Raw genomic sequence first — 6,702 nt, forward strand, 5'->3', positions numbered from 1 at the left:
GCGGATTCCGACTTCCATGGCCACCGTCCTGCTGTCTTAAGCAACCAACGCCTTTCATGGTTTCCCATGAGCGTCGATTCGGGCGCCTTAACTCGGCGTTTGGTTCATCCCACAGCGCCAGTTCTGCTTACCAAAAGTGGCCCACTTGGCACTCCGATCCGAGTCGTTTGCTCGCGGCTTCAGCATATCAAGCAAGCCGGAGATCTCACCCATTTAAAGTTTGAGAATAGGTTGAGGTCGTTTCGGCCCCAAGGCCTCTAATCATTCGCTTTACCGGATGAGACTCGTACGAGCACCAGCTATCCTGAGGGAAACTTCGGAGGGAACCAGCTACTAGATGGTTCGATTAGTCTTTCGCCCCTATACCCAGCTCCGACGATCGATTTGCACGTCAGAATCGCTACGGACCTCCATCAGGGTTTCCCCTGACTTCGTCCTGGCCAGGCATAGTTCACCATCTTTCGGGTCCCAACGTGTACGCTCTAGGTGCGCCTCACCTCGCAATGAGGACGAGACGCCCCGGGAGTGCGGAGGCCGCCGCCCCGTGAAGGGCGGGGAAGCCCCATCCTCCCTCGGCCCGCGCAAGGCGAGACCTTCACTTTCATTACGCCTTTAGGTTTCGTACAGCCCAATGACTCGCGCACATGTTAGACTCCTTGGTCCGTGTTTCAAGACGGGTCGTGAAATTGTCCAAAGCTGAAGCGCCGCTGACGGGAGCGATTATTCCGCCCGAGAGCATCCCGAGCCAACAGCGGCGCGGGTCCGGGGCCGGGCCAGGTAGGTCCGTCATCCGGGAAGAACCGCGCGCGCTTGCCGGGAGCCCGAGCGCCCAAAGGGGCGAATCGACTCCTCCAGATATACCGCCGGGCAGCCAGCCAGGACACCGGGGCTCTGCCCAACAGACGCGAACCGAGGCCCGCGGAAGGACAGGCTGCGCACCCGGGCCGTAGGCCGGCACCCAGCGGGTCGCGACGTCCTACTAGGGGAGAAGTGCGGCCCACCGCACACCGGAACGGCCCCACCCCGCGGCGAGTGGAAAGGCAACCGGACACGACCCCGCCGCGGATTGCTCCGCGCGGGCGGCCGGCCCCATCTGCCGAGGGCGGAGGCCTGTGGCCGGATGGGCGTGAATCTCACCCGTTCGACCTTTCGGACTTCTCACGTTTACCCCAGAACGGTTTCACGTACTTTTGAACTCTCTCTTCAAAGTTCTTTTCAACTTTCCCTCACGGTACTTGTTCGCTATCGGTCTCGTGGTCATATTTAGTCTCAGATGGAGTTTACCACCCACTTGGAGCTGCACTCTCAAGCAACCCGACTCGAAGGAGAGGTCCCGCCGACGCTCGCACCGGCCGCTACGGGCCTGGCACCCTCTACGGGCCGTGGCCTCATTCAAGTTGGACTTGGGCTCGGCGCGAGGCGTCGGGGTAGTGGACCCTCCCAAACACCACATGCCACGACAGGCGGCAGCCTGCGGGGTTCGGTGCTGGACTCTTCCCTGTTCGCTCGCCGCTACTGGGGGAATCCTTGTTAGTTTCTTTTCCTCCGCTTAGTAATATGCTTAAATTCAGCGGGTAGTCTCGCCTGCTCTGAGGTCGTTGTACGAGGTGTCGCACGCCACACCGCCAGCCGGCTGTGCACGCTACCGAGTAAGTACCGGTATGCGAACCGCCAGGCGACGGGCGCGCATCGCACGTTTCAGGAGGCGCGGCCGGCCCCACAGGCGGCCGCGACGCTCCCAGGTCTGCGAAGCGGGGCAAACGCCGCGCGCTTCAGTATACGTAGCCGACCCTCAGCCAGACGTGGCCCGGGAACGGAATCCATGGACCGCAATGTGCGTTCGAAACGTCGATGTTCATGTGTCCTGCAGTTCACATGTCGACGCGCAATTTGCTGCGTTCTTCATCGACCCACGAGCCGAGTGATCCACCGTCCTGGGTGATCTTTTCTTAGTTTCCACTGTCTCTTTCAAGACAGTTGCATAGGCGGGACGTAGGCGTGTGGCGGCCCCTGTTCAAGCGTTCTGTGTCCAACGGCCTCACGGCCGATGGGCGTCGTACGGCTCCACACCGGAGCGGACAGGCAGTCGGGCGAAAGTCATTCAAAACCGGCGCCAGGCGCCAGGTGCCGCAGGCCAGCCGCTCCAGCGCTTCAGCGCTCGTACCACACAACATTGGCGTTAGTTTTGAGAAGCACGCGTGGTTCCGCACGCGGCGCACGGCTACTGCGAGCCGTACAGGTAGCGTGTTGCGCGACACGACACGCACATCGAACGACATGCAGTCTAGTCGGTAATGATCCTTCCGCAGGTTCACCTACGGAAACCTTGTTACGACTTTTACTTCCTCTAAATGATCAAGTTTGGTCATCTTTCCGGTAGCATCGGCAACGACAGAGTCAATGCCGCGTACCAGTCCGAAGACCTCACTAAATCATTCAATCGGTAGTAGCGACGGGCGGTGTGTACAAAGGGCAGGGACGTAATCAACGCGAGCTTATGACTCGCGCTTACTGGGAATTCCTCGTTCATGGGGAACAATTGCAAGCCCCAATCCCTAGCACGAAGGAGGTTCAGCGGGTTACCCCGACCTTTCGGCCTAGGAAGACACGCTGATTCCTTCAGTGTAGCGCGCGTGCGGCCCAGAACATCTAAGGGCATCACAGACCTGTTATTGCTCAATCTCGTGCGGCTAGAAGCCGCCTGTCCCTCTAAGAAGAAAAGTAATCGCTGACAGCACGAAGGATGTCACGCGACTAGTTAGCAGGCTAGAGTCTCGTTCGTTATCGGAATTAACCAGACAAATCGCTCCACCAACTAAGAACGGCCATGCACCACCACCCACCGAATCAAGAAAGAGCTATCAATCTGTCAATCCTTCCGGTGTCCGGGCCTGGTGAGGTTTCCCGTGTTGAGTCAAATTAAGCCGCAGGCTCCACTCCTGGTGGTGCCCTTCCGTCAATTCCTTTAAGTTTCAGCTTTGCAACCATACTTCCCCCGGAACCCAAAAGCTTTGGTTTCCCGGAGGCTGCCCGCCGAGTCATCGGAGGAACTGCGGCGGATCGCTGGCTGGCATCGTTTATGGTTAGAACTAGGGCGGTATCTGATCGCCTTCGAACCTCTAACTTTCGTTCTTGATTAATGAAAACATACTTGGCAAATGCTTTCGCTTCTGTTCGTCTTGCGACGATCCAAGAATTTCACCTCTAACGTCGCAATACGAATGCCCCCGCCTGTCCCTATTAATCATTACCTCGGGTTCCGAAAACCAACAAAATAGAACCGAGGTCCTATTCCATTATTCCATGCACACAGTATTCAGGCGGGCTTGCCTGCTTTAAGCACTCTAATTTGTTCAAAGTAAACGTGCCGGCCCACCGAGACACTCACTCAAGAGCACCCTGGTAGGATTGCAACGGGGTCCGCCTCGGGACGCACGAGCACGCACGAGGCGCGTCGCACGCCTTCGGCTCGCCCCACCGGCAGGACGTCCCACGATACATGCCAGTTAAACACCGACGGGCGGTGAACCAACAGCGTGGGACACAAATCCAACTACGAGCTTTTTAACCGCAACAACTTTAATATACGCTATTGGAGCTGGAATTACCGCGGCTGCTGGCACCAGACTTGCCCTCCAATAGATACTCGTTAAAGGATTTAAAGTGTACTCATTCCGATTACGGGGCCTCGGATGAGTCCCGTATCGTTATTTTTCGTCACTACCTCCCCGTGCCGGGAGTGGGTAATTTGCGCGCCTGCTGCCTTCCTTGGATGTGGTAGCCGTTTCTCAGGCTCCCTCTCCGGAATCGAACCCTGATTCCCCGTTACCCGTTACAACCATGGTAGGCGCAGAACCTACCATCGACAGTTGATAAGGCAGACATTTGAAAGATGCGTCGCCGGTACGAGGACCGTGCGATCAGCCCAAAGTTATTCAGAGTCACCAAGGCAAACGGACCGGACGAGCCGACCGATTGGTTTTGATCTAATAAAAGCGTCCCTTCCATCTCTGGTCGGGACTCTGTTTGCATGTATTAGCTCTAGAATTACCACAGTTATCCAAGTAACGTGGGTACGATCTAAGGAACCATAACTGATTTAATGAGCCATTCGCGGTTTCACCTTAATGCGGCTTGTACTGAGACATGCATGGCTTAATCTTTGAGACAAGCATATGACTACTGGCAGGATCAACCAGGGAGCTGCGTCAACTAGAGCTGAGCAGCCGGCCGCCCGGGAGTGTGTCCCGGGGGCCCGCGCGAACACGCAAGCGTCCGCTCAATTATTCTGCAAACAGGAGGAGGCTGAGCTCCCCTGCACAATACACCTCGAAACCCTCTCAGGTCCCGGCGGCGCGCAGCGCCGTCCTAAGTACTTGGTCGGGTTCGAGAGAGGCGCAATCGCCCGGAGTTTGGCGAGTAGACGCTTTAGGTGCGACCACCCGTGCTCCCAACTGAGCTTGCCGCTGCCGACAGAGGCCCGGGAGCGTGCTGTCGTGGCATTGCCGGCGGGAGACAACACGCGCCACCTACGGTGACCGGCAGCTCCAACGCCAGCGCCACAGAAGGACAAAAGCCCCACTTGGGTGCCGAAGCGAACTCTCCCAGCACAGCGCACGCGCCAACACGTCCGCACAGCTGCGATACAAACCACCTGCGAGAACCGCAGAGGCGACCGAGCAGCAGACGGCGTCGCGGCGCCGAGCGCCGGGCGGCGGCGCATCCTCAGCGCACACAGTCCTCAATCGGACCAGCACACTGCAGATGTCCACCGCGCTTCGCACCGGGCCCGCGAGGACCTACTTTGGCCGCACGGCGCCGCGTGCAGGGTGCGCCGGCGCGCAGCTGCGCCGCCTGCCGCCTCCGTCGGCCGGCGCGCCTGCCACTGGCCGCCCCCACCAGCCGGCTGTAGCGCGTGCGCCCACGCACCGCGCGGCCAGCACGCCGGGAGGCCCCCCCTCACCGGCCGGGGACGGTCCCACCCAGCCACCGCCGCGTATCGCTTCACACCCAGATGCCATTCACGTTCGTGGGCATGGTGGGTATCGCTGGAACAACCGGTTGGTAGCTCAACCGATCGTCGCCATCACTGATTCACCTCTAGCGAGAACAACCGCACCACAACGGTTTACCAGTTGTTCATTTGCATAACGTCACCAGCAAACGTAGGCGTCCATCGCCATTTGCAAATTCAACGATTGTTGCATGCCTGTGTCAGGTGTCACGACACACTATGTCTGCCCACATACACGCAACAACATGTGCACGCTTCGCGAACACGTGGAAGGTGGCCCCCGTACGTATGCGATGTCCATTGCGCGAACGACTGTCAACCGGCCTCTGTCGCATGTCGCAGATGTGGAACGCAGTGCACCATGCTATCACGGTGTGTGAGAAGAGACGACTACGTCTGACAACACGCGCCACTACATCAACAGACGGCTCATGCTGATCGCCATCCAGGGCATACCACACTGCAATCCAGCTCTTATAGGGAGACGACACGTAGCTGAGTGCACAACATTTGGACCGCATGGTTCGCCGTTGTTGGCGCAGTCGTTGTACGGTCACATGTACCACGATGTATCATTCAGTACATGAGGACCAATGTGCAGTACAGTGTGTGATTTGGACGTACAACATCAGCGGACAGTTGACACAGGCCGTACCACAGCGTAGGCTAAGTGCTTCGCACATGCGAATGCCAATGAACAACTGCAAATGCCAATGAACAACTGCAAAGGGCATTGAGCATGTACGTCCTGCTGCCATCCACATTACAGTGTATAGCTGCAAGGTGTTTAACATGAAGCGATACACTGGGGACCGGGCAGTGCGAGTAGCAAACTATATTGCGGGGGTTGCAGTTAGGCAACACTACACTAATTTAACGCGTCGTATGACAATTACAGAGCAGGTTAAGGCCCAACGTGTGTTGGGTTAAGGCCCAACGTGTGTTGGGTTAAGGCCCAACGTGTGTTGGGTTAAGGCCCAACGTGTGTTGGGTTAAGGCCCAACGTGTGTTGGGTTAAGGCCCAACGTGTGTTGGGTTAAGGCCCAACGTGTGTTGGGTTAAGGCCCAACGTGTGTTGGGTTAAGGCCCAACGTGTGTTGGGTTAAGGCCCAACGTGTGTTGGGTTAAGGCCCAACGTGTGTTGGGTTAAGGCCCAACGTGTGTTGGGTTAAGGCCCAACGTGTGTTGGGTTAAGGCCCAACGTGTGTTGGGTTACGTTAAGGGGCAATGTGGGTTACGTTAAGGGGCAATGTGGGTTACGTTAAGGGGCAATGTGGGTTACGTTACGGCGCAATATAGGTTACGTTACGGCGCAATATAGGTTACGTTAAGGCGCAATATCGGTTACGTTAAGGCGCAATACAGGTTACGTTAAGGCGCAATACAGGTTACGTTAAGGCGCAATACAGGTTACGTTAAGGCGCAATACAGGTTACGTTAAGGCGCAATACAGGTTACGTTAAGGCGCAATACAGGTTACGTTAAGGCGCAATACAGGTTACGTTAAGGCGCAATACAGGTTACGTTAAGGCGCAATACAGGTTACGTTAAGGCGCAATGCAGGTTACGTTAAGGCGCAATGCAGGTTACGTTAAGGCGCAATACAGGTTACGTTAAGGCGCAATACAGGTTACGTTAAGGCGCAATACAGGTTACGTTAAGGCGCAATACAGGTTACGTTAAGGCGC

The 6,702-nt window shown here is 57.0% G+C and overlaps 3 non-coding genes across 3 annotated transcripts in view; all 3 read right to left on the reverse strand.

The window, feature by feature from the left end:
• The window catches only part of LOC124579057, a 4,222-nt gene extending 2,624 nt beyond the window's left edge, over nucleotides 1–1,598 (reverse strand). The window contains exon 1 of the ribosomal RNA XR_006972808.1: nucleotides 1–1,598. This exon is cut by the window's left edge and continues 2,624 nt beyond it. This is a non-coding gene — a ribosomal RNA (large subunit ribosomal RNA).
• Nucleotides 1,599–1,786: 188 nt separating this feature from the next.
• LOC124579040 lies at nucleotides 1,787–1,941 on the reverse strand. The gene has a single exon (XR_006972793.1). It is a non-coding gene; the product is annotated as a 5.8S ribosomal RNA (ribosomal RNA).
• A 351-nt stretch (nucleotides 1,942–2,292) lies between these two features.
• LOC124579041 lies at nucleotides 2,293–4,202 on the reverse strand. The gene has a single exon (XR_006972794.1). It is a non-coding gene; the product is annotated as a small subunit ribosomal RNA (ribosomal RNA).
• Between the last annotated feature and the right edge of the window lie 2,500 nt (nucleotides 4,203–6,702).

This window comes from Schistocerca americana, unplaced genomic scaffold (genome assembly GCF_021461395.2).
Source record: "Schistocerca americana isolate TAMUIC-IGC-003095 unplaced genomic scaffold, iqSchAmer2.1 HiC_scaffold_287, whole genome shotgun sequence".
In the NCBI taxonomy this organism is placed as follows: Eukaryota; Metazoa; Arthropoda; class Insecta; order Orthoptera; family Acrididae; genus Schistocerca; species Schistocerca americana.